Source organism: Castor canadensis, chromosome 8 (assembly GCF_047511655.1).
Source record: "Castor canadensis chromosome 8, mCasCan1.hap1v2, whole genome shotgun sequence".
Classification (NCBI taxonomy): Eukaryota; Metazoa; Chordata; class Mammalia; order Rodentia; family Castoridae; genus Castor; species Castor canadensis.
The window spans coordinates 116,135,096-116,162,413 of NC_133393.1; the positions used below are offsets into that span (position 1 = coordinate 116,135,096).

A 27,318-nucleotide genomic window follows, 5' to 3' on the forward strand; every position below is an offset into this window, starting at 1 on the left:
CATGCTGAAACTTGATCCTAGATGTCCCAGTCTCCAGAACTATAAAAAAAACAATTATCTATTGGTTAAGCTACTTCGTACTGCAGCCCAAACAGACCACTTACATGCAAGGAAAAGAAATTTTGTAAATATCACAATATACCCCTACTACAACAATAATAAAAAAAAAGAGAAAAATAAATGTAAAATAGTATATTTTAAAGATCAATGTATTATACCTCTTTGTACAATTCAAAAACAAAGGAACAACTATAAATAGGGCAAATACACTTAACAGAAAAGCAAGACAACTTCACTTAAAAAGGTTATGGTGGCTACAAAGCAATATGGAAAAGAAACTATGATAGAATGTTAACTTGTTTTTAGGAAATAAAATATAATATTTAGGTGTTTGGTGAATTACCATTATTTAAGTATACATATGAATAACAAAGGACAGATGGAACAGGGAAAATGGCACTTGAGGTGAATCAATCTATTAACACCATTAAGTTGTTAATAGACTGCCTTTATAAACTTGAGATAACTGAGCTATGGAAGAATGAGAATATCCATGAACACCAAACCATGGCCCCAAATTAAAAACTGGCCATAAAAGCAAAACAGCAGTAGGCATAAAAATTTCATTGAACAAATCAGGCAGAGAATAATACAAATAACCATTAAAAGATTAAAAATATTTGTTAGGCATTGATAATTCAACTCTGTTGGTCTTTTGCCACCACTTAACTACTGATGTTACAACTACAAATTTAATTCAGAAAACCAATTAAGAGAAGGTCTTTTGCTAACTGCTTCCTGTAATATTCACATACATTCTTAAAAGTGAGTATTGTGACTGGAAAGTGGTGTTTTTGTTTTAAAAACAAACAAAGGACAACCAGGTATCATATGTCTCCTGACAGAATTATAAGCTACTTGGTTAAAAAAAATAAAATAAAACTCATTCATATCAAGCCTCTAAAACTAACAACAATTTTAAATGACAGCATGAGGATTCAATCTGCAAAGTCCTGTTATGATGAATTACACAGCAGCCAAATTTCTTCAGTAAATAAAGTGCAAGGGGGAAAAACTTGGAAAGGAAATTTCCGGAGTAGAAGATGTTAGAAATGCAGGGCTGATGGAGTGGCTCAAGTGGTAGAGCACCTGCCTAGCAAGCATGAGGCCCTGAGTTCAAAAAGATACTAGAAACTCATTAAAACCATGGCAATGGATGGAATTTATGTGAATCCTAACACAAATAAACTGTAAAAATTTTCTCAATTAGAATTATTTGAACACTGAGTAGCTAGTCATGTGATATAATTAAGAAATTTTTCTTAATGTTTTACAAATGTGTTTTTATAGATTTGTATTTAAAATAAAGAGAAAACAAAGTTATATAAAATGACAATCTTTAAAAATTCTTTTAGAAAGTGAGAAAAATGTGATTATTTTTACCAAATATTTGACACACCAATAGTCAAAGAATGCTTAAAACTAAATTTAAAGCTAATTACTGAACTTACACAGAATACAGACAATTTTATTGGAAAAGCAAAATTCATTATGTACAAATGGCAACACTATAAATAAGTATGCTCTGAACATCTTAGAACTGATTTATTTGAACTTTAAAATATCCAGCTTGAAATTAGGGGAAAAATTAAAGATCTCAACAAAATCAATTATAGATCAATTAAGACAAATATACTTCAAATCTTTGTCAAGAGAAAGGGAAGGATAAAAATGTAGTATTTACTTGATCCATGAAGAAATAACTTGAAAGAGCATAAGAAATAAAAGAAAAATGGCCAAATATAACCTTTTAAACATTTATAAAAATAAAAAATTATAAAATGAAAACAAAATATAAGAGCACTAATTGTAATGTAGAAGTAAGTTATGCCAGTATATGAAATTTTAAGACCTCATTCATTCAACGAATACTTTTGAACACTTACTATGTGCCAACCACTATTTTAGAAGCTTAAAAAGTAGTCAAAGCAGTGATTATCCTGATATGTGAGTTACCGATCAGAGGGGGCAGGAGCTGGAAACAGTCTACATCTTGATTTCAGTGGTAGTTGTGTATATACATATGTTAAAAAGTCACTGAGTATATATTTAAGATTTGTGCACTTTAATGGGGGCACTCTGCATCATTTACAAACATGCTTACAATATATCTTAGTTAAATTCACCCAGTTTTAAAAAATCTCACTTGTGCGGCCTTCTATTGAATTGAAAGAACCTTGAAACAAATTTCTGGCATAACCAAAGAGTACCACATGCCTCATTATGTTGGCAGATGTTTTAATAATCCAAGAGGAGACAACCAGATGTATACTTTAAGAACAGGCAAATAAAATAATAAAATCAGTGGGTTCTTTTTATCAATATATAACAGAAGAATTAATGCTGCCAGATATAAGCTTAACTATTCTTCTATATTATCCTGATTATCATTGTTTCTGACTTGGTACACTACTAGTTTAGAACTACTTGATTTATTTTATTCTACCTTTATTTTAACTTTAATTAGCTTTAACTAATAAAATACACAAATACACTGGTTGTCAAAAGTTAAATTTTTTTCTAACACAAATTACAATAATTCTAAAAATTACAAATATTCATCAATGTACTGTTTCACCATACCAAATATTTATTATACCTTCATCCCCATGAACTATCCATTCCAAAGGATGGATGCATAAGGAGTTATAAAATAAAATGACTAGCTATCATTTTTAATCTCATTTCAAGCCCAAACCTCTAATGAGAACTAGCTGTGAATCTTTAGTCAAACAATTTTTTATCTCTGAACCTCAGTTTCCTCATGTAAAATTATGAAACCAAAATGGGAATTACTGAGACTCCTTAAAATGCTATTATTCTACAATCTAACAGCCAGTTGTTTTCTCTCTTATCTGAACACTGCTCATATAATCACCACAATGCGAACTGTAAAATACCACCTCAACTTTAAAGTCCATAACAGGACCTGTCTTCAGATTAACATATTAAGAGTGGAAAGAAGAAGGTAAGGGAACTTACAATAACCACACCAAATCAAAGAAGCAAGTTTTCTAAATTTTTTTCAAATTCATTTAAAACCTTTTCATCCTATATGATCAGCACAAATAGCTCCTTAAAAAAATCAGAGGGGAAGAGGGGGATAAAGGAGAAACATGGAGGAGATGAATCTAATTAAGATATATTGTATACATTTATGTAAATATCACAATGTATCCCCTATACAACTATAATATGCTAATAATAAAAAATTAATTCTAGGAGGGTTTGGTGGCACAAGCCTATAAATCCTAGCACTCAAAAGGCTGAGGCAGGAGGATCGAAAATTTGAGGCTAGCCAGCACTACACGGAGACTTCTAGGTCAGCCTAACCTAGAGAGCAAAACCCAGTCTCAGAAAACAACAAGAAACAAAAACCAAAAAACCCAATTCTAATAGGGAATCGAAGTAATATTTACATATAAGTATTTTATTACAACTGAAACATGTATATACTTCCAACCTTTTGATGGAAAAGCATTTTCATTGAGTATTAGATCTGCTGATTTGGGTTACACATCATCTTCCTTGGTTAAACTATAGCTTTACTACATGGCCCGAGTCAACGTTTTCTTGCAAGATGTGCAGAAACATAAGAACTGATAGAGAATTCCAATGTCCATCCTTGTCTACTTCACTAATACCCAATACAAAACCCTGCAACCTTTCACCCTATACTATATAAGTGTTACTTATATAGAAATATATAATAACAGATCAAATCATCAATGATTCACAGCCAATTTTAAGAAACTTCACTTTTGCAAAAATCTGAAAGTTTTGATATACAGAATCTTTTCTATCTGCTTTTAAACAATTTGAAGAAACTCCATCTATATATATAGATATACAGATATAGATATAGATATAGATATATCATATCTCATCAAGTTTAGTCTTAATTACTGAATGCCTTCCTAACTGAAGCTAACCATCAACCAAAAAGTTTCAGGAATTATGAAACAAATCAAGCAAGAAAGATACATCCTAAAATGCTGAAGAAAGGTACATCCTAAAATAATTGATACTTGTCATATCAACCCAGAAACCCACAAAAGACAAGGACGTTCAACAGAATCATCCTCTATAAAATACGCCATTTCTTAAACCACTTTAGCCACAGAAGGTTTCATAGTGGGCTACAAAAGAATATATTTTTTCTCTCCAAACCCTTTAAGTTATACCACAATCTTATGTCAGAACCACAAAGGCCAAAGTCTAAGAAATGAAGAGTAGTCTATCTTTTTGAAAAAGCAGAATAAGGTTATTAGACCATTACTTTATTTTAATCTTTGCTTTTTTTTTACTTTGTCAAAGTTCAAGTATTATGATAAACTTCTTAAAAAACTCCACAATCTATTTCTTGTTATACTAAGGGTTTCTGCCTAGAAACAAATATTTTGCAAAAGCATTTACAAACTACAATCAGAAACTGAGCTAAGATATGGTGCATACTATAAGAAACAAAAAATAATGCTAAAATTTCACATATAATTTTTACATTTACATTTTTCATTTTAAATCACATTTTAAAATGTTTAAACTAGAACATATGGTTATTTTTCCCTTTCAGGAGTGTTAACATCTACTTCCAGAAACAAATCAACTAGCAAGCAGATATGCAGAAACCTAATCAAACTTTAGAAAGTATATTGGATTGAGAAAAACAGCTGAAACTGTTTGATGCCCTAAGATATGAAACAACTTTCCATTTGTACTTGCCTTAGAACAGTAGTGCCATTCCAGCTATATATATTATATATACTAATATTAAAAAAAGAAAATACAATTTTTATTTTAGTTAAGCCACTATTCTTTTGGCTCTATTAAAACAGCAGATCTGTATCAAACTAATGCATCACAGACGCTTCTCTGTGAGGATAAGAACTGAAGAAGGAATAACCAACAGGCCCCAAGATGTGAATAGGCTCTTTATGCAAAGGTCAGTATGACTAAAGCATAGTAAGGAAATCTCCTCCTTACTATGGCTGTACCAACCATGAGCCTGGATTTCATTCACTGCAAAAGAAGAAGCGAATGAAGGGTTTGTATAAGGCAGGAACATGATTCAATTTATATTCTAAGACATATGACCAACTGCTTTAAAAGCATTACCTCATGCAGTCATTGTAACAACTTATAAGGCAAGAAAATTTTCACTGTAGCCCCATTTTCAAAATGAGAACATTGAGGCCCAGAGAATTAACTTGCAGGTGGCTCATTCTACACCATGCATCCACAAGTATCTCTGTATTATTCCTTTAACATACTAAACAGCCTTTCACAGGGCTTTTGTACCTAGTGCTTTTTGTCTACAGTGCTTTTCCCCCATAGCTCACTCTCTCACTGCCTCCCCATTTCTCAGCTTAAATGTCATCTCAACACATAGATCTTCCCTGACCATCTTAGCTATAAATAGAAGAGCAACCTACATCCTTCCATTCATTTTTTACCCACTTTTCTCCACAGCACTTACAATGAGGCATACACATTTTTTTATTATTTGTTCATATCCCTAAATAAGATTTCAGTTCAATGATAAGAAGTATAGTTTGTTTTGTTCAGTGAAATATGCCCAACACTATGTAACTAGCACATAGCAGGTGCTTCTTTAATGTTTAAGAAAGACAGTGGGCTCTTCAGTTTAGAGACCATTTCTTTTGTTGTGCGGAAGTTTTTTAATTTTATGAAGTCCCATTTGTCCATCCTTTCTCTTAGTTGCTGGGCTGCTGGGGTTCTATTGAGGAAATCTTTGCCTATACCTATTTGTTCCTGCTCCTTCCTGTAGTAACTTCAGAGTTTCAGGTTTGATATTTAGGTTCTTGATCCATTTTGAGTTGATACTAGTACAAGGTGATAGACATAGACCTAGTTTCAGTTTCTTGAAGATGGGTAACCACTTTTTCCCAGCAACACTTGTTGAAGAGGCTGTCTTTTCTACATTGTATATTTTTGGCACCTTTGTCAAAAATGAGGTGGGTATAGTTGTGTGGATTCATATCCAGGTCCTCTATTCTGTTCTACTGGTCTTCATGTCTGTTTTTGTGCCAGTACCATGCTGTTTTTATTGCTATTGCTTTGTAATATAGTTTGAAGTCAGGTATTGTGATACCTCCAGCATTGTTCTTTTTGCTGAGTATTGCCCTGGCTATTCGAGGTCTCTTGTGTTTCCAAATGAACTTTAGGGTAGATTGTTCAATCTCTGTGATGAATGTCATTGGGATTTTGATGGAAATTGCATTAAACATGTAGATTGCTTTTGGTAGTATAGTCATTTTTACTACGTTGATTCTACCAATCCATGAACACAGGAGATCTTTCCATCTTCTATAGTCTTCCTCGATCTCTTTCTTCGGGAGTTCGTAATTCTTCTTGTAGAGATCATTCACATCCTTTTTTTAAATTGGACTTGGATCACATGACAAGGGGAGAGCACTTACGGGAGATACAGTAATAAGTAGAAAACCAAAACATGAAAGCGTTTAATGTCCCCACTCCAGAGGAACTAATACAGAAACCTTAAAGTGACAGAGGTTAACATGAGAAGGGGATCAAGAACCAGTGTAAAGATCAGTTAGACATGAATCAACGTGGGTTGTAACACATGTGTACACGAAAGCAATGTTAGGAATATTTCTGTATAGCTATCCTTAACTCAACTAGCAAAAACGCTTTGCCTTCCTTATTATGCATATGTCATTTCTTCAACAAAATTAGAGATACGGGCAGAATAGGTTCTGTCTGGAAGTGAGTGGGGGAGGGGGGGAGAAGGTGAGGAAGGAGGGTGGGGGGAGAAATGACCCAAACAATGTATGCACATGTGAATAAATGAGTAATTAAAAAAAAAAGAAGAACACGGAAAAAAAATAAAAAGAAAGACAGTAGGGACTGGTAGAGATAAAGATCTAACCCTCTGTCATCAGGCAAGCAGGTTTTTTTAATAGTATAATAAAACAATTAAGGTCAAGAAGGTTTAAGTAACTTCTCATAGACATGTCTAATAATGGAGGATTACATTCTTGATCTTCCATTTCCAGAAACAATACAAATCCTCACTAATGAACTATATATATACATGACAAATTGCCATTGCTATTGTTTACATGAAACTTTTTTTGGTATCATCTATCCTATAATAACATAAGAGATGAGTTCCTAAAACATTTCAAATTATTAAAAATTGTATTCTAAAAACAATTATCTCAGACAGGGGGAGAAAAGCTAGAACATTTCAGATTTTTGTTTTGTTTTCTTTTTTTGTTTTGCTTTGTTTTTTTTTATTGAGGCAGGTTCTCACTATATAGTTCAGGCTTGCCTTGAACTCTCTCTGTAGCCCAGGCTGGTCTTTAAAGATCCTCCTACCTCAACCTCCCTAGTGCCGGAATTGAAAAAGCACGCCATCATGACTGATGAAAGTTTTAGATTTTCTAAATAAAGAGATTTCCTTCCAGAGATGTCAACAATAAAGGTCTTTTAGACATTTCAGTATATGATTAGAAAACCTAATGATCACTGAATAAAGCTAGCACTTCATTGTATCTGGTTTTTATAGAAGGGTACCTATTTCCCAGCATTACCACCATGATCCTTAATACTCAGATTCTTACACTTTTTAAAATCACTTTAATACCTGATTATTATCATGAAGCAAGAGCAAAGCCAATCAAAGAAGTTGTGTTACGAAGCAATACCATTGTCTTTCTCTTAACTACCACACAGATCACACCAATCTTGACTTGACTTTCAATAATTTCATTGTTATATAGTATTCCCTCCATCATTTAAGTTAGGTCCAATTCAGATTATAAAAACTAATCTATAAAAACATTTATACATTTCAACAGACAGTTCTTGGGCAAACCTACATATATTTCAAGACAGGGAGAATGAGACGAGAGAAAAATGTTACTAGGACAAGAAATAGCAAATTGGAAGAACTGTCTTTGGGGGTAGATTAACGGAAGGAAGGGGAAAAGAAAAGGATACTGAGGGATGAAGAGGATAGAAGTACACTACATATATACATATAAAGACTGCATAATGAAAATCACTGAAAAAGGAAGGAGGAGAGGGGGAGAATGGAAATAAAATGGAGGGGGTGAACTTGTTCACACCTCAAGGTGCACTGCATGCTGGAATTATCACAATGAAATCCCCCTGTATTATTAAAATATGATAATTCAAAAATAAAATTTAAAAAATACCAAATTGAAGGAAGAAGGAAAGAGTACTGTGTACACACAAACATGACATGAAACAACTGATATTCTTCAAATTCAGGGAAGTATAACTAAATTGTTAAAAGATTATGATACCAAAACTTAAAATCCAATCTAATAGTTTTTAAAGGTATAAAACTGTTTATATCAAAATAATACTGAGCACTACAATAATTGACCAAAAGATAACACAAAAACTAATAAAATTATCCCAGAATTTTTTTTCTTTTCTAAATAAAATCTTTGTTTTGGACTGTAACTGAGGCACCACAGACTAAGAATAGGAAAAAACTGTGTGTATTAAATTGAGATAACACTCTAATTTCTCTTATATCTACCCCAACTAAACAAGGTAATATTAGGAAAAAAAAGAAAACAATATATTTCATATAAAACATTAGGCTGGGGAAAAGACTATATATTTTAAGCACAACTATCTGGTATCACTCAAAAAATTACAGCAATTTTGTATTCTTTCACTTTACATTAGTTTAAATATATCTCCCTTTATCACACAATAATGAATCTATACCAAAGTAAATGTATTTATAAAGTACATATAGTGCTGAACTGAGACATGACTGTGAGAATAAAACCTCTCCCTAGTCAGTACCTTTATGCACAAGCTCTTCACAGTGAACTATAGGGATAAAACGTACCCTGTACCTACATGCAACAGATACGATGAATGTACCTGTTTCAGACAACCTTTATACCCTCTCCTATGAAAAACACATCTGAGAAATAGCATGGGCTTCAACAAATCATTCTTTTCAGATTGGAAAAATAAGTGAGGAAAATGTGTTAAAAGACATCAAATTTTTCACACAATCTTTATTCATCAACCAAGTTTATAATTTTTCTCATTAATGTTATACAGTCCTCTATGTGGTTCCAAAATGTTAAGTACCACCAGGTCACTATCATTTGGATACATTTAAATATACAATCGCTTTCTCATTTTAAAGGCTGCGATTTAAATACTAAACTAAATTAAAACAGAAACACTGTACTAGAAATAAAACAAGAGGAGGTCAATATCATCACACATTACTAAGTTCCATTCCCCTCCCTTCACAAGTTTATTATTTTTTAAAAATCAGAAAATAAGTCTGAAGAGTGGCTCAAGTGGTAGAGCACCTGTCTAGCAAGTATAAAACCCTGAGCTCAAACCCCAGTACCACCAAAAAAATAAAAGAATCAGAAAATTAAAACCACACTAAGATTCCACCTCACCCCTGTTAGAATAGCCATCATCAGCAACACCACCAACAACAGGTGTTGGCGAGGATGCGGGGAAAAAGGAACCCTCTTACACTGTTGGTGGGAATGTAGACTAGTACAACCACTCTGGAAAAAAATTTGGAGGCTACTTAAAAAGCTGGACATCGATCTACCATTTGATCCAGCAATACCACTCTTGGGGATATACCCAAAAGACTGTTACTCCAGAGGCACCTGCACATCCATGTTTATTGCGGCACTATTCACAATAGCCAAGTTATGGAAACAGCCAAGATGCCCCAGCACTGACGAATGGATTAAGAAAATGTGGTATCTATACACAATGGAATTTTATGCAGCCATGAAGAAGAACGAAATGTTATCATTCGCTGGTAAATGGATGGAATTGGAGAACATCATTCTGAGTGAGGTTAGCCTGGCTCAAAAGACCAAAAATCGTATGTTCTCCCTCATATGTGGACATTAGATCAAGGGCAAACACAACAAGGGGATTGGACTATGAGCACATGATAAAAGTGAGAGCACACAAGGGAGGGGTGAGGATAGGTAAGACACCTAAAAAACTAGCTAGCATTTGTTGCCCTTAATGCAGAGAAACTAAAGCAGATACCTTAAAGCAACTGAGGCCAATAGGAAAAGGGGACCAGGAACTAGAGAAAAAGTTAGATCAAAAAGAATTAACCTAGAAGGTAACACCCACGCACAGGAAATCAATGTGAGTCAATGCCCTGTATAGCTATCCTTATCTCAACCAGCAAAACCCCTTGTTCCTTCCTATTATTGCTTATACTCTCTCTACAACAAAATTAGAGATAAGGGCAAAATAGTTTCTGCTGGGTATTGAGGGGGGGGAGCGGGAGGGGGTGGAGTGGGTGGTAAGGGAGGGGGTGGGGGCAGAGGGGAGAAATGAACCAAGCCTTGTATGCACATATGAATAATAAAAGAAAAATGAAAAAATAAATAAATAAATAAAGATGACAAGCTGTTCTAAAAAAAAAAGAAAATAAAATGCTTCCTTTTTTTTCTTAGAGGTTTTTTTTTAACCTTTAAAATTATCAGTTCATGTAAATTAGTGCAGCCACAGTGGAAATCAGCACGGAAGTTCCTCAAGAAACTAAAAACAGAACTACCACATGATCCTGCTATACCACTTACATATCCAAAGAAATGTAAGTCAGCATACAAAGAGGTCCCTGTACACCATATTTATAGAAGCTCTATTTATAACAGTCAAACTATGGAATCAGTCTAGGTGACCATCAAACAATGAATAAAGAAAATGTGGAATATATACACAATAGAGTATTATTCACCCATAAAAATGAGAAGGTGTGGCTCAAGCACTAGAGTACCTGCTTTGTAAGCACAAAGCCCTAAGTTCAAACACCAGTCCCACTACCAAAAAAGGAGGAGACTAGAAACTATGTCATTTGCAGGAAAAAGAATGAAACTGAAGATCATGATAAGCAAAATAAGCCAGACTGAGAAAGAAAAATTTGTCATATTCTCTCTTAAATGTAGAGATGTGTAAAACAGGAACTCTTTGGGGAAGGGAAGCTGTGATGGGAGGGTGATTATTATCAAAGTATTTTATATACATGTACAAAAATAGAATATCGGAACTTATTAAAAATTAGTTAAATGGTAAGAAGGGTGGAATAAGAAGAGCAATAGAGATGAATTTGATCAAAGTACATCATATGCATATATGAAAATATCACACTGAAACTCCTTTGTGCAGTTACTAGATACTAATAAAAAACAAAATAAATAAACAAACTTATCAATTATCAAATTCACTGATAGAGAATGGGAAAAGCTTTTAGTTCATCTTCTCTAACTGCTAAAACTGCTCTAGTCTGATTAAATAGATTTCTACAAGTTATATTATCAAATAGTAAAATCAGATGCAAATATTAAATTATTGCACTGAGCAATTAAAAGATACACTTAAAAATTTTAGTTGTTAAATTAACAGTGATATAGAACTTCATTAGTAACCTCAACATCCATCAAATCTCAAAGACTAAGGAATTCTGAGTTGATAGTATTAAGTAAATCTTTTAATATTTTTTCTAGATTTCTAAGATAGATATTTCCAGTTTGTTATTCCTGCTTCTCTGGTCAGTACTTCACAGCCCCGTCTCCTCCTCTGTGCTATCCAGTGATGTTTCCCACTTCTCATCTCCTCCCCTCTTCTCATTCTAGACATTCAGCTTCAACTGCCATCATAAATTAATTATTCCCAGTCCTGCCTCTAGCCTCACATACCCAACTGCCTTCTGAGTAGTTCTACTTTAAAGTGCTTCTCAAACATACCATTCAGCTTCTCCAAAACAGAAATCTCATTCTATATCCTAAACTGTGCTTCCTCATCTGTATTCTCCATAGCTAGTTTTCTAGAATCAAACCATTCCTCCTACTGGTACTCTGTAGCTCAGGCCCTACCACTTACAACTTGACAAAACCCAATAAACAATGTAAGAAGGGTAAATGGCCTTCTGTGCTTTCAATTTTGTATCACCTATCACCTTCCAGAAATATTAATCTATGTTGCTCCCTTCCTAAAAGTATTCAAAGGCTTTTCCTCACCTTTGTTATACTATAGTTAGTTATTCCATTAAGCCTCTTCCTGATATAGCCTTGCACACTTGCAGTCATGTTGTGCTATTGGCCCCAGCCACAGGGAACTATAATAGCTATCTCTTACTTCCAGAGCTCAGTTCTTATGTCACTGTCAATGCCATAAAAACCTTCCCTTACTCTTCATTTTCCTAACGCCTACTTGTTACTCAAGACTTTACTCCAGCATACCCTCTTCTGGGAAAAAGATGACACCTCCAGACCGAGACAGGTATTCCTTTACCATGTTGCAGTACTTACCTTTATTCTAACATTACCACAAATCACAATTGTCTGAGGTTTTGTTTGTATATTGGTTGGTCGTTTTGGTCTATCTCTTCCCTTGTATTTTTAGCACATATCCTTCATTAAACTTTTTCTTGTAGCAACCTGCAATTTCCATAAATAAAAAGCATGTTAGCTCTTAACTTGTTTTTGAGACCTTGACATCTTATTATAAAACCTGGCACTAACTAGGCACTGAAAAAAAGAATCAATTAAATGAATAAAAGAAAAAACTTCCTTGGAAGTAATTAGTCTAGATATTCAAATCATTTATTCAATTAAGGATATTAGCAAAAGATAGGGGTAAAAGCAGTCCAGTCTTCATGGGCATTTAATAATGTTATATAATGATCATGGCCAATCTATAAAGGCTGAAAGGTTTGGCTTCAGCCAAAAAATTATAAATAATGTACTATAAGAAACGTCATGTGCACTTAGAACCTATACAGTAATGAGTTTTTTGGTTTAACCTGCCCAATCCACTTTCCCTTCCTCTGACATGCACCTTGATCTTCCTTTGAGGATAACATCCCTCCTCTGATGTATGTAATCTTGAAACCCCATCCTCCCCATCTTCTCCAAGCAAAAAGTAGGGAGAAAAAAAGCCTCCATGATAAGCCAATCAAATCTGATACAAGAGAAGAGTGAACACTTGAATAAAAAACAATCAGAAAAGATCTTTCCATAAAGACTAGTCATCTCTTCCTCCTCTCTAGATCCCAGAGTTGCTCAAAAGTCTGTTCTTTCTAAAACTCAGTTTTTCAGCTTTTAAGACTATAAACTTACATTCTAGTACATTATTCTATTTAAGTTAGCCAAAGCTTCCTATTGCTTGAATTACAGAACTCTAAATGGGTATAGGTAGTATTTTAGCCATTTTAACCAAAATAAGCTACTTCTGAATAAGGAAACAAAATGAAAGTTAACTTCATAATGTTTTTAAGTGAATTTACAAAAATAAAATCAATGTTATACCTAGAGCATGACACCCCATACCATCAAAGGGAAAAAAAATACAACATAATATTCACTTCTGTTAGTTTCCAGCGAGGTATTTTAATAACTCCATTAAAAAAAGATGTAGCACGTAAGCACCATGCGAGATCAGTTGTTCTTCTTTAAGAATGAAGTCTTCATTAGAACCATAAGGAGAAACAACCATGTCTAATAAGTAATGTAATCTCTACCTCAGTTAGTTTGGATCCTGTGACCCAAGGTTTCCTCCTCTAGGGTTCCTGCTTCATTTCCTCTTCCCTACTATAAAATTAGAATTGGTGATCATATCCACAATCACTACCATGAGGACAGGCATTTCTAAAAATATCTCTATATGAGCAACTGACTGACATTTCCATTTGTCTGACTGATCTTAAAGTCTATTCTAGTCCTATGAAGCAAATACAGCAGTGGACACAAATTAAGTGATCACCAACCCTCCTAGGCACTTAACCACCATCAAGCACAGGTATTCAGAAATGAGAGCATTTTCACCTCTACCTCATCACCTAATATTGTCTAAAACTCCATGTTGTGTCAAGCATACAGCTAAAACTGTCTTTCAAAGGAGAAATGTAACTTAAGTAGGAAGAAAACACACCAAATTCATACTCTAGCCTAAGACTTATTATTCACCAGAACAAATTAAGATGCACATCCAAGATCTATCAACATTTCTAGCATGTGGGACGCAAAGGACAAGGACATAAATGGTCCTTATCCTCTCCCTTAGAAAAGCATACAAACACACGTGAAAAAGTAATCAGAAAAAAAAAAACAGTACTTGTTGCTTTTTTCCTATTTTTTTATTCTAAATTAAAGTGGTTTAAAAAAAAGAAAAAAAAGAGGGGAACATCACATGCTGTTTGGAAATCAGGAACCGTATTCAGCAATCTGAGACTTCTTTTTACTTCCATTTACACATAGAAACTAACTGCAATCTGTATGCAATATTTTTCTTCAGTTCAACATGTTCCCACTGGTACACACTAGTTTTGGCAACTGCCATTACAGTTCCTCAAATGTTTGTGCAAAAGGCTGCTTCAGCAAAGGCTAGGATGTTTCTCATGTAGAGAGACAGGAAAGGGAGGAAAAGAAACATATGATTTTAAAGTAATTAAAAAGAGTTACAATTTTATTTCTTGTCAAGTACCAGGTCTTCAAATTGAATCTAGCGCCTCAGAGATGCTAGGTAATCATGCTACACCCCCAGCCCAGGATTTGGCATTTAAACATTAGGTTTCCAATATGTACTTTTGTTACTACAGCCCCTATTTACCTATCTTCTTAAAAAGTCATATAACTAACCAGGCACAGTGGTTTACATCTATAATCCCAGATATTTGGGAGGCAGAGATAGGAGAATTGAAGTTCGAGGCCAGCCCACGCAAAAAAAGTTAGCAAGACCCTATCTCAGAGAACAAGCTGAGCATGATGGTTCATACCTGTAATCCCAGCAATGCAGGAGGTATAAGTAGGAGAATTGCAGTAAAAGGCTGGTTCAGGCAAAAAGCATGAGATTCCATCTGAAAAATAACTTAAAGTAAAAATGGCTGAGGGCATGTCTCAAGTGGTAGAATACTTGCCTAGCAAGCATAAGGCCCTAAGTTCAAATCCCAGTACCACCAAAAAATATGAGATAGCTATACCACTATAACCGAGACTTGCTCGCTACCAATGGTAGTGCAGCTAAAGAAGAATATGAATTGTTGACTAATCCCTTCTGACCAGCTCAAAATACTTTGCCTCTGCCTTAGTAGAAAGAGTATCTATCCTAGAAAATACCAAGCACAAAGTCATTGTTGGTGGCAACATCTTTAAAAACAGAAACTAACAAAAAATTAAAACTTCAACCTCTCTCTCTCCCTCTCCTCCTTCCCACCCTCTTTCATACACACATACATACACACTAAGAGAGTAAATGCAAAGATTTTTTTTCCCCATTTTAAACAAGCTATTGGGTTGAAGGATTTATACTATCTCTGAAACTTATAAAAACTAATAAATAACATTGACTTAGCACTCACACACGCACACATATAACAACAGAATAGGGAGTACAGAAATGGATCCATAAACACATGATCAATTAATCCCCTTTCCCCAGTAGGAAAAGTAAATTGTTTCAATTAAAAAACACTTGACTCTTGCCAGAACTACAAAAAATTAACTTAAATCACACACCTAAATATGAAAGCCATCACTACAAAACTTGTAGAATAAAATTTGAAGAACATCATCATTGTCTAGGGGAGAAAAGGAAGGGGAAGATTAAGGACAAAGGCCCATGAGGTAATTTTGGGGACTAATAAATTTTCTAGGTCTACACTGTGGAGGTAGTTACAAGTTGTATACATTTGTCAAAACACAAACTGCATAATAAAATGAGTACATGTATATAAACTCTACTTGAACAAAGAAGTTGGGGTCATGTGTTAACACACATAAAGCAGTAATGACTAAGGGATAGAGAAAGGCAGAAGGATATTGCAAGGAGCAGTATTTTTAAAAATCAGAAAAAAATTCCCGTTTTAGCATAGCTAAACCTAAGAGTATAAGTGAAGGAAATTACCTCATTTTGTCTGTGAAATGGAAACATCTCCCAGGATACTTGTAAAAACTAAATGAGAGTCTTCACAGTGTGCAGATCTGGTAAACCGTAGCAACACAACTCATCTTAGTTGAATCTGTATCCATGTTACATCTTAAGGTAAATTTTAGCAAAGAAAGTAAGAGTTTCATGGAGTCAATTCTGAAGGAATTTCTAGAGGAAATATGTCAGATGCAAGTTTTGAGAGGAGAAAAGAAAAGCAATCAAAAGAAAGTGGGGTACTGCAGGTGGAGGGAATGGCAATATGCAGAAGAACGGAGGCGGAAAGGAGAAAGTCATGTGTAGGAGATGGCAAAATCAGCATGCCTGTGGCTACAAAACCATATATGGGAGTAACAAAAAAAATCAGGGTAATCTTCCCACCTGATGCACATATCCATTTAAATTTTACAGTAGAATCCAGAATTGTAACTTCATCCAGTGAATACTGTGAGATAAAGATATCCAACTGTTTAAGGGGCGGGGGAGGGAGAAGGAAAAGTTGTTTCTTTTGAAAAAATGTAAATGCTTATGATCACCAGCTTCAGCCTCTGGGAGGGTAGCCATAGTCTTTCCCCAAAGAAAAAATAATTAAAATATAAGTAATAGATAAGCAACATATGGACCTGCTGTGCAACTGTCACTATGCTCCTAAAATTAAGAAAGCCTTATGTTTTTCAGAATCTGAATTCTATAAGTGATTATTTTGGAAATCAAGATATTAAAAAAAATCTCCCCAGATAACTATTCAGCTATAAAAATTATTTCATGGGATACAACTTAAAAGGTAACAAAACATGAAAATTGTATTTCAAGAGACCTAATGTGAACAAAGTCAGAATTCTTGTTTATTTCTAACTTTGGAGTGTTTTTCATTTACACATTTAAGTGTTATAATCAATGAATGAAGAATTGGCATCCTTACAGTGCTCAAACTAAATCTTTATTAAGATTTTTGCACACACGCACAGGAAATTAATGTAAGTCAACTCCCTGTATAGCTATCCTTATCTCAACCAGCAAAAACCCTTGTTCCTTCCTATTATTGCTTATACTCTCTCTACAACAAAATTAGAAATAAGGGCAAAATAGTTTCTGCTGGGTATTGAGGGGGGGGAGAGGGAGGAGGCGGAGTGGGTGGTAAGGGAGGGGTAGGGGCACGGGGGAGAAATGACCCAAGCCTTGTATGCACATATGAATAATAAAACAATTAAAAAAAAGATTTTTGCATATATGACAGTAATTTCTTCTATATTTTATATAGAGAATAGAAAGTGTCCTTTTCAATGTTTCATTTCTGGAAAAGGTCAACCAAGATAGCAAGTAAGAACATGAACTAATTTAGTTCCCAAAATGAGAGAAATGCATGAGAGAATGCAACCCACAATGAGAAATGAAATATAAAATTCAGTGATATTGACCTTTAAGGTAACAGCAATAGAGCTATGCCGAGGACAACAAAGCTACAAGATTAAATTAAGTCTCCCTTACTGAGAAAGGATATCATGTAGTGACTGTCAGCAAACAAATGAAGCTTTATCTGATCCATCTACATCACAGCTATACCTAGTTAGGGACCTTGGCTCCAAGTAGAGCATACAGACGACTTACTGATTTTTGCTTTCTGTGACCCATATGTTAAACGTCAATGTGGTTGATGATGTATTTACAAACACAGAAAAAGTCATATTGTATTGTTCAGAATCATAAACAATTTCCCCATTTTCTTTTCATGATAGTATTTTAAGCTACAAAATATTCTTCAAAGCATTTACTCCTCTAAGAAGTATGTTGGAAAAATGTTCTTCAAAATAAGTCCAGCAATTAAGTTTTAGATAAGACCTGCCTGATTTTTGTTGAAAAGAGATTTCAGAAGGTTAATGTTGCTAAAGATTATTTACTATTTTTAAAATGGAGAACTGGAGGCTAGGGACATAGCTCAACAGGCAGAGTACTTGCCTAATGAGTGCAAGGCCATGAGTTCAATCCCTGGTACCATACATACATACATACATACATAAAATGGAGACTGTGAAATTTTTTAAATCAACATCTTTAAGAATGATCAATGGAATGACAGACAATATCCTAGCAATCTCTTTAAAGGCTTTATTACTGTTGATAATCTTACTTTACTTAGAGGTAGGAAATTTGTGTGGAATATCTGTATTATTCAGATTATAACTTTGAGAATAAGGTCCAAAATTTAAAGGAATAAGAAAGTCTCTTATGAGAAACCCTAAGAGCTTCTATTAAAGAAATGGGGGGGGGGGGGCGGGGAATAAAAAATCCTGAATTTCTTGCTTTGGACAGGAAGTTCATTTCGAGCTATCCATCTTAGAACCATGCCACCCAAAAGTCATGTATATACAAAGAAAGAAAACATGCAAATATCAATTTTTAAAAAGTAAGTTTAAATTAAAGCTCTCTTTGGGCAAGCCACTAATGGAGCTTGCCCAATTAGTTTTCTCAATTATTCTTCTTTATACTTATTTATGTCAGTGCCTTCATAAAACCTTATTTCAAAAAAAATAAGTAAATGTTTTAAGTTTAAGTGAAAGGTCAAAAAGCTGAAAAAAAATTTAAAAATATGTAAAGGTGACAAAAAAATGCTAGAAAAATAAAAGCTTAAAAGGAATAGGGAAAGAATGTATAAAATATTAGTAGATAAAGTACATTATTGATTAAAAAGATAAAACCTAAAAACAGAAAATTAAAAAGGTATAAAAATTGAAAAACTAAGAAGGAAAAAAATCAGCAACATAAGAAACTGAAGAGAGGAAAACAAAAAACACCTTTTAATAAACTATAGTAATAAGAATGTTAATCCAAAAACTGAACACCTTCACTCAGGACACTTTCTTGAGATGATTACACCATTCGTCAAAGCACGCTGAGCAGGCCATAAGTCTCCTTGTCTTACCTGCCCTGAGTACTCAAATGTGTACCACCAAACACTGACTGGTTCTCATTCCCAAAAACTCAAAAAATGTGGTCTGAATTTTCTGTCAAAAAACTTGTTATTCTTTTTCGTTTGTTTTGTTTTTGTTTTTTACGTTGCTGGTATTTGAGTTCAGAGCCTTGAGCTTGCTGAACAAGCCTCAGTCAAAAAACTTAATCAGCTTCAAAGTTTTTTTTCATTTTGTTTTGTTTTGCTTTTGGTTATTTCTATCTCTAAAGCAGTAGGTATGCCTACTGAGCAAGCAGTAAATGATAAGAAATCATCCTTTTCAATTCTGTTAGTCTTGTTTCTAACATTCTTCCTTTCATCTTACACCTCACCACCACTGTGTTTTGAACTTGACAAAAGTTTATCCGTTTAAGTGTTCATGGCTGGACTGAGATAATCACCTTCCGCATATAATTCAACAAAATGTCTGCCCTTTGAAACCCAAGCACTCCTTGATAGCATTTTAGAGCTATTAGGAAATTTAAGTCAACCTCTCAATACCCAGAAACTTTACAGATGAATAAACTAATGGGGAATGATTAAGTGATTTGTCCAAGATGATGGGGCAAGTGAACAGATCCCAGGCCTCTTGAGTCCCAGTCTAATGTTCTAAGAACAAAAGGCAAAACCAATGGGAAGAGAAAAACTGCAAAACAGTATTATAATTCTAGTTCTGAAGGACTGAAGGACAGACCTCAGGAGGTCAAGGAGACACTTCTCCTCCCTAGGAAACATCTCCCTGTTTGCATCTGAAAGGCATCTCCTGCCATCAGGCAATGCAAACAGGCTATAAAACCCCACTCCCCAACCTGACCCACGGGATCACCGGTTTCCAGGTCCCCCTGCATTCTCCAACATGTAGTCTTTCTCTTTTCTCCAAATAAATTCTCTACAAATAAAATCTTTCCAACCTCTGCTGTTAAAAGTCTGTCTGTGCTTTCTTTCATTCTCAGAGCAGGCTCAAGAACCCTGAGCATCTGAAATTCCTGCACGTGTCATCTGTGCATCAGTTCTGCTTCTAAAAAAATTATACATGCAAGCTGGGTATAGTGGTGTATGCCTGTAACCTCGAGTACTTGGGAAACAGAGGCAGGAAGACTGAAAGTTCAAGGCTAGCCCAGGCAAAGTTAGAGAAATTCTATCTCAAAAACAAAAGGACTGGAGACATAGCTAAAGTGGTAGAGTGCTTGCCTAGCAAGTACAAGGTCCTGAGGTTCAATCACTAGTATTACTACTAATAATAACAACAACAATAATAATAATACATGCATGTGATGTGTATACACACAGAGAGAATGGCAGGGGAAGATTTAGAAGAATACCAAGCTACTAATAAGTGGGCTATTTCAGACATAAAGAATAATCTGGTGGCAACAGAAACTAATTTGATGAGTATCTATAACTGTCAAATTTTACAATGGGTACATGCTGATGATGTAATAACCATATTTCTTTCTTCAAAAAGTACTGGAAGCATGGCTCAAGCTGTCGAGCACCTTCCTTGCAAGCATGAAGCCCTGAGTTTAAAACCCCAGGATCACCAAAAAAAAAATTATGTATACAGACACTTTTCACCTAGAAAAGAAAATCCATTCCAAAATGGCTTAGGTTTTCCTCTTTTTTTCCTCTCCTCCCTGTCATTCTCTCTCTCTCTCTCTTTCTCTCTCTCTCTCCCCCCTCTCCCCCACCTCACACACACATATACACACACACCCTCCAAAGAAACTACTTTGTGGACTGAGAATGACCCTAAAATTACCTTGATTTGTCTTCATATTAAGTGTGGTATTCCCTTAAGAATGGCATATTTAATTTATGTTAGAATTATTCTAACAAGTTACAGCAATTTTTAAAAAAGCAAAAATCTTAACTATAAAATGCATTTAAATACATATTCCTTTAGATACTAATAGGAAGTTAATCAATGAATCTGTAACGAATAAGAGTATTTCTAATTTTAAAATTACTTAGATGTAAATGTATATTGCTAGAGTGACTTCAATCATGTTAAAGACAGAGCATTCCTGGTAGGTTAAACATCCCAGCCCACTTCCTCTGTAAGTTTAATTATTATTGTTATTATTATATTATGGCATTCCTTGCAAGCTAGTAGACGATGGTGAAATTAAACTCAGTTCTCTATGTAGTTATGAATTTAAGAATAAGTAAGTCCAACAATGAGATTTTATTATATAGTTGTTGTCCCAAGTCTATTTTCTGATGCCACAACAAAATACTTGAAACTTAGTGATTTTTAAAGGAAAATTTATTTGGCTCATGGTTCTGTAGGCTGGGAAGTCCAAAATCAGATGACCACATCTGGTGAGGGCCTCATGCTGCATCATCACATGGTAGAAAAGAAAATGACAAGCATGAGGGAAAGCCTTACTTTATAACAACATACCATCAAGAGAACAAATACACACACACACATACACACACACACACACACACACACACACACACAAAGATATTAATCATTCTCAATCTCTTAAAGGCCCCACAACCCCTAGCACTCAGACTGGGGACCAAATTTCAACATAAGTTTTAGAGGAGACAGACTATATTCAAGCCATATCAGTTGTCAGTAGAATCTTATACAGGTACCTGTCCCTCAAGGTTATTTACTTTTATCTCCCATAAGTTTGGACTATTAAATATCTGTCAAAAGAGTAAAGGATGTCTTAAATGAGAAAATTATGTTTTCTTTTCTCCTCTTCCAATTTCCTTCTCAGCCCATGGAAAAACTGGTGTCCATCCTTAAGATTTTATTGCAACTACTCACACAAAAGATCATATAGCACCATATTTAATGCTTACTTTGCCTATCCCTTCTTCAAAGACTCTCCTGATCTTCTAGACTTATTTGTTTGTTTGTTTTGAGACAGTCCCACTCTATAGCCCAGGCTGACCTTGAACATGCATTCTTCCTCCCCAGCCTCCTAATTACAGGTATGCACCACTATAACTTGCTACAAGAATCTGCATTTCTAATAAGCTACCAGGTGACATATACTTTAAGAACCACTGGCCTACAGGATTCTTCCCTGTGGATGGGCACTTTAATTTCAACATGACCTTACTAGTCTCCCAGCATCTACTCTCATCACACTCCAAACCATTCTTCACACAGTATCCAGAGAGATCATTATAAACCTGGTCATTTCACTTCTTTGTTAAAATTTCTCCAGTAGTTTCCAAGGAGTCTTACGACAAAAGTCAAAACCCTTAACCTGGTCTCAGACCTCATGTGATCCCGACCCTGCCTCCTATACCACAATACTAACCCTCACTTTTTTTTTTTTTTACACACATTTTTTTTTTTTCCAGTCACAGTGAACTCTTTCAGTTCCTAGCAAAGGCCAAGTTCCTTGCTGTTCCAGGATCTTTTAACAAGATGTTCTGCCAGAAATATTCTTTTATTCCCTCAGCTCAAGTCACCTTCTTTGGCTCCCCTCCCTCCCCCTAAGTCAGCAAATTCTTGTATCAGCCTATATTTCCTCCTCTTAGCACTTTTCACAATGGTGATTACATAGTGAGTTGTATAATTGGTAGTTTTACTGTCTGTTCCTCCCTGCTCCACATACAAGCTCAAGGAGGTCAGAGAACACATCTGTCTAGCTCCTGCTGAAGCACAGTGACTTGCACTCAAATGTGTTAATGATATATAATAAGTAATTTGGGAACCTCAAAAGGAAAAGCATTACCAAAAAGGCACTAGAGACATTCTTTTAGCATCATTTAATTCTATAAATGAGAATACTTCATTAAACTACACCATTTGGAAGTTTAAACAAGAGAAAAATAACAGCCTCAAAAAACAAAATGAAATCTTCATTTCACAAGTTCCTCTGAAACAAGATATACAGGTATATTATTGCTTATTGTCTGTACTGAGTATAGTATTGATAGCCAAAAGCTATGCAGTTATGTATAATGTAACTTAAGATAATTTTTTGCAAAAAAAATAACTTATGGGCACCCTGTCTTGGGACCCCTTTCAGCTTTGGCAGCTCTATTCTTTGTTCTTTTCTATCTCAATTTCCCAATTTACTCACAAAAAAAAAAAACAGATTTAACTTAGATGTAAATAAGTCTACCTTGAAGAACACATTCCAATGGGGCAGGTGCCTGTAATTAAACCTAGCCGTGAATAACCACAAATTATATAACAAATATTAATATAATCAATAATTAACTAAGCTAAGCTAATACTTGCAAAAAGTTAACTTATATGTAAGCCTGCATCAAAGAGTACACTCAGGGCCAGGTGCCAGTGGCTCACACCTGTAATCCTAACTACTCAGGAAACAGAAATCAGGAGGAGGCCAGGCCCACAAAAGCCAAACCCTGTTCAAAAATACCTAACACAAAAAGAAGGCAGGCAGAGTGGCTTAAGTGGTAGAGTGCTTCCCTAGCAAGCATGAGGCCGAGTTCAAACCCAGTATGAGGGCGGGGTGGGGGGGTAGTATATTCAGATGGTAGCTGCATGAAATTAAAATGAGCCATGGATAATCACAAATTACATAATAAATATTAATACAATTAATACTTATCGTGCCAATCTCTGTGAATACTGTTCTATAGATTCTGATCTTCTTTCATCAAATGGAAAGAATAATTCATTCATCAATTTTTTTTTCTCTAAATCAGCATAACATGAACCTAACTGGAAAAAAGAACTAACAAAAATAATAATTTTAGAATATAACTTTAGTATACCAAACTTCACAACCAAATTAAGGTCATCTCCATTCACAGCAGTCACTTTTACAGACTATTTCAAGTTGCCATTGCCCAAAACAATTTTGCAACTCCTCTTTTCTAACCACTTTCTTAGCTACATCATAAATGATACAATAGGTTTCATCCCTTTGGGTACTGTTATTTTTAGCCAAAAATGACACTCATCATTTTGATCCCTAACTAAGGTATGAGACTTGGTTCAGAGTGAATTCTCACTTTTTCTAAGTAGCAAGTTCATTCTCAAAAGACATCATTTGTCACCATAGAATATAGGTAAAGGATGAGGTTAAAGGCACTAAAGAAATGTCAAAAGAACAGTTCCAGAAATGTTTCTGAATGGCAATGGCATTACTGAAAGAAATACAGGATAACTTGGAACATATTAATCATCTTTTAGACACATTAGTTCTGCTGTGTCTATTTAAAAATGGTCTTATTTCTACTTTGGGCACAACCCATAGACAGACCTAATATCTGACTTCTAGTTTTCCTGAATGACAGAGATTATAAGACAAAAGTACATTTATTATAAACTACACATTACAAAATGAAATAAATTTTAAGAATAAAAAATTTGGTGGTCTAATCAACATGGCCTGGGGAGGCAGTATAAGTATACTAAAAAAAAACACAGCTGTAGAATGAAAAGAGGCACGGTTCAACATCTTACTTGGCCCCTTGGCAGCTACATGATTGCACAGTCACTTAAACATGGAGTCTATAAAAACAGGAATAACTCCACCTATAAAACAGCCAAAATTCCATCTATTTTAGAGTTAGTATAGGATTATTTTGCATTAATACATTGCCTACCTGGAATTGTAGTCTCTAATATCTTGAAGGAATTCTCGAAAGAATCTGTCTGTTCCAAACTCTCCATTTTACTAAGACCCAGAGAGACTAAGTGGTGTGTCAAGGTCACACATTTGCTTAGCAGAAAAGACAATACTTATGGCAGGTTTCGTATTTTCCTAGTGCATCTCTTTACTCAATCAGATGGTGTTTGCAATTCTAGATTCCACAGACCTATGACAGAGGTCTCAAAGTCTAACTCAAGTCCTCTTAAGGACAGTGTTTGCAATTATGATACTGACAACCATATATTAATAACTTAGTCCCATAAGATATCTGTTTTTAAAGTTAGATATTTTAATTTGTAACTAAAACGCGCCTGATTCTGCATAAACTTTTGCTGTTTTCTTGAAGAGTTATCTTCTTTTTGTTGTTGTTGGCACTACAGGGGTTTGAACTCACGGCTTCACACTTGTTAGGCAGGTGCTCTACCATTTGAGTCATTCCACCAGTCCTTGAAGAGTTATTTTCTAAGCAAAATATGAACCTTAGCTTGGAATTAAGGTTCTGAAAGAAATAAATGTATTTCTCATTTATTAAATATGGCTACTGGTTTAAAATAGACCAAAAAAGTATACACTTTCCACATATAAAAATGTATATCCACAATTAGAGAGTTCATTATTAAGTAACAAAGTTTGAAATGCAAGATGTAAAGTTAATTCAAGACAGTCTTATGGAATTTTATTATTGATATTCAATCCCAAAAGCAACTTCTTCTTATTTTGATACAGACTAGGAATGGCTTTCTAACATAGGTCTGAAAGAAAATGAACTATATGAATGCTTAACTCTGGCCTAGATGCTTCTGGGTTTTTAATTCCTTGGTAATGACAGGTTTGTGTTCTTCTTTTAATTCCTACATCCTACTCATAAATGCTTCCGAAAATAAAGCTAAAAGCCACAACTTCCCAAATAAATCTTTGAAAATACTAAAAGTATTAGCTATACAATGCTGAAGATTCTATTTTAGCAGCATTATTGAGATATCACTGACATAAAAACTGCATGTATTTAATAAAAACACTTTTATGTTTAAAGAGTCTAGAATTTCAGGAATAATGAGAAATGTACCAAAATTATAAACATAATAGAATAATGGACTCAGTCAAGAAAGAAATTAATCATGACAACAAGTATTTGAAAGGGATAATGCTCAGAATACATGAAAAGGTAAGATGGAGACATATCATCATTATTTAATCCAACATCTGGATTCTAAAATCAGGAGTCTGACCTTCATAGAGAAAGTTCATAAAATAATCACTAATCAGTCTATCGCAGTACAGAACACTTACAACTTTGACTTTCTCCACACTGAACAAATAAAGAAACTACAGAAGAGCTGATTTATTTTCTAAGCTACTTTAAATTTCAAACAATTATTACTATGTAGGGTCTATAATTCCTTATATAATCAGGCCAAATCTGGAGGGTTTAAGCCTTTCAAATCACAAGTCTTCTGACAGGATTTCAACCTCAAAATAGTCAGAATTTTTAAAATCTGGATTTTAAAACTTCTGAATGCAGGAGATTACAAGTCCAATCACAGAAGACATACAACCCAATAGTCAAAACCATAGCTGTAGAAAAAAGAATATCCTCATGAGAGAAAAAATGATCAAGATTAAGGGATAATGCAGCAATATCAAAAAAGAAGGAGGAAAGAAATAGACAGATTTAAATTTATTTACTCAGGTTAGTTTATAATACTATGCTAAGCTCAGTCAATATGAATCCTGAAGGTTCAGGAAAAGAATCTGGAAAAGGATAAAGAATGTAACTTAAAGAAAAGTTTAAAATAATGCTGAAAAAAATTAAAATAAAATTTTAAATAAGTATTAAATGAAAGGAACAAATAAAAATTACTGTCTTTAATGAATTATCTGGGCAACTTAAATCCAATATTCAAGGTGCCAAAAGATAATAACATAGCAGGAAAAATGACAATAGAAAAAAAATCAACTACTGAACCCATGGCGATTATCATACTTGAGGCAGAAAAGTAAATGAAAAAGAATCATAACATCTTACTTATCTGGATACAGATTTGAGAAACAGAACTTCTGAATAATCAAAATGTCTCCAGGGTCATGAGCTTAAAACTAAAATGACATCCTCTGGAGCATTCACTAGTTTTCGAAAATTTTAAATGGTCTCACTCAGTCTCTAAGTAATAATCCAGAGATGGCAAGATAATCATAACATATGCAAGTTATATGACAACAAAAGAAAAAAACAGAAAAACTAAGCAAACAAAAATTCAACAAGAATTTGAGTTTTAGAGCCAACTGGCACAAAGACACAAGTATGTATACAACAGGGAACAGACATCACTGTAAGGGGACCCTCGCTGGTTGACATCACTATACTTTAACACACTATCATAATCATAACTTCTATGGACAAATGTGCATGAACAAAAAAAAATAGGTCAATAGTTTTTGCATATGTTTAAGAAACTTGAAAAGGACTTCTAAAAAAGATAGTGCAATAAATGTAAATTTCCCCTCCAATTACTTCAAATACTCCATTAAAATAAAAACAATTCAAATAGAAATAAAACCTTAAGAATAAGAAATTAAAACTAAAGATAGGTGTAGAGTGGGAAGCCAACAAATTCCTGGAAGAGGAAAATTTATGTAAGATTGACAGATTAAAACAAACAGGAAAAGCCAAACCCTTGGCTTTCAGAAAGATGCAGAAAGGATGGGATCCATACATCTGACAGAATCCCAAAGAAGCAAGATTAC

General features: G+C 34.4%; 1 protein-coding gene across 11 annotated transcripts in view; it reads right to left on the reverse strand.

The window, feature by feature from the left end:
• Osbpl8 (oxysterol binding protein like 8) overlaps nucleotides 1–27,318 on the reverse strand; it is a 243,010-nt gene that overhangs the window by 160,661 nt on the left and 55,031 nt on the right. For 7 of the 11 annotated variants that reach the window (XM_074083963.1, XM_074083972.1, XM_074083969.1 and 4 more), the window contains exon 2: nucleotides 12,408–12,536. The exons of 3 other annotated variants lie outside the window; for them this stretch is intronic. The gene's annotated coding sequence lies outside the window, so the exon portion shown is untranslated. Of the gene's footprint in view, nucleotides 1–12,407; nucleotides 12,537–14,872; nucleotides 14,954–27,318 lie in introns of all 11 variants that reach the window. One more of the 11 variants, XM_074083962.1, reaches the window with a different exon arrangement.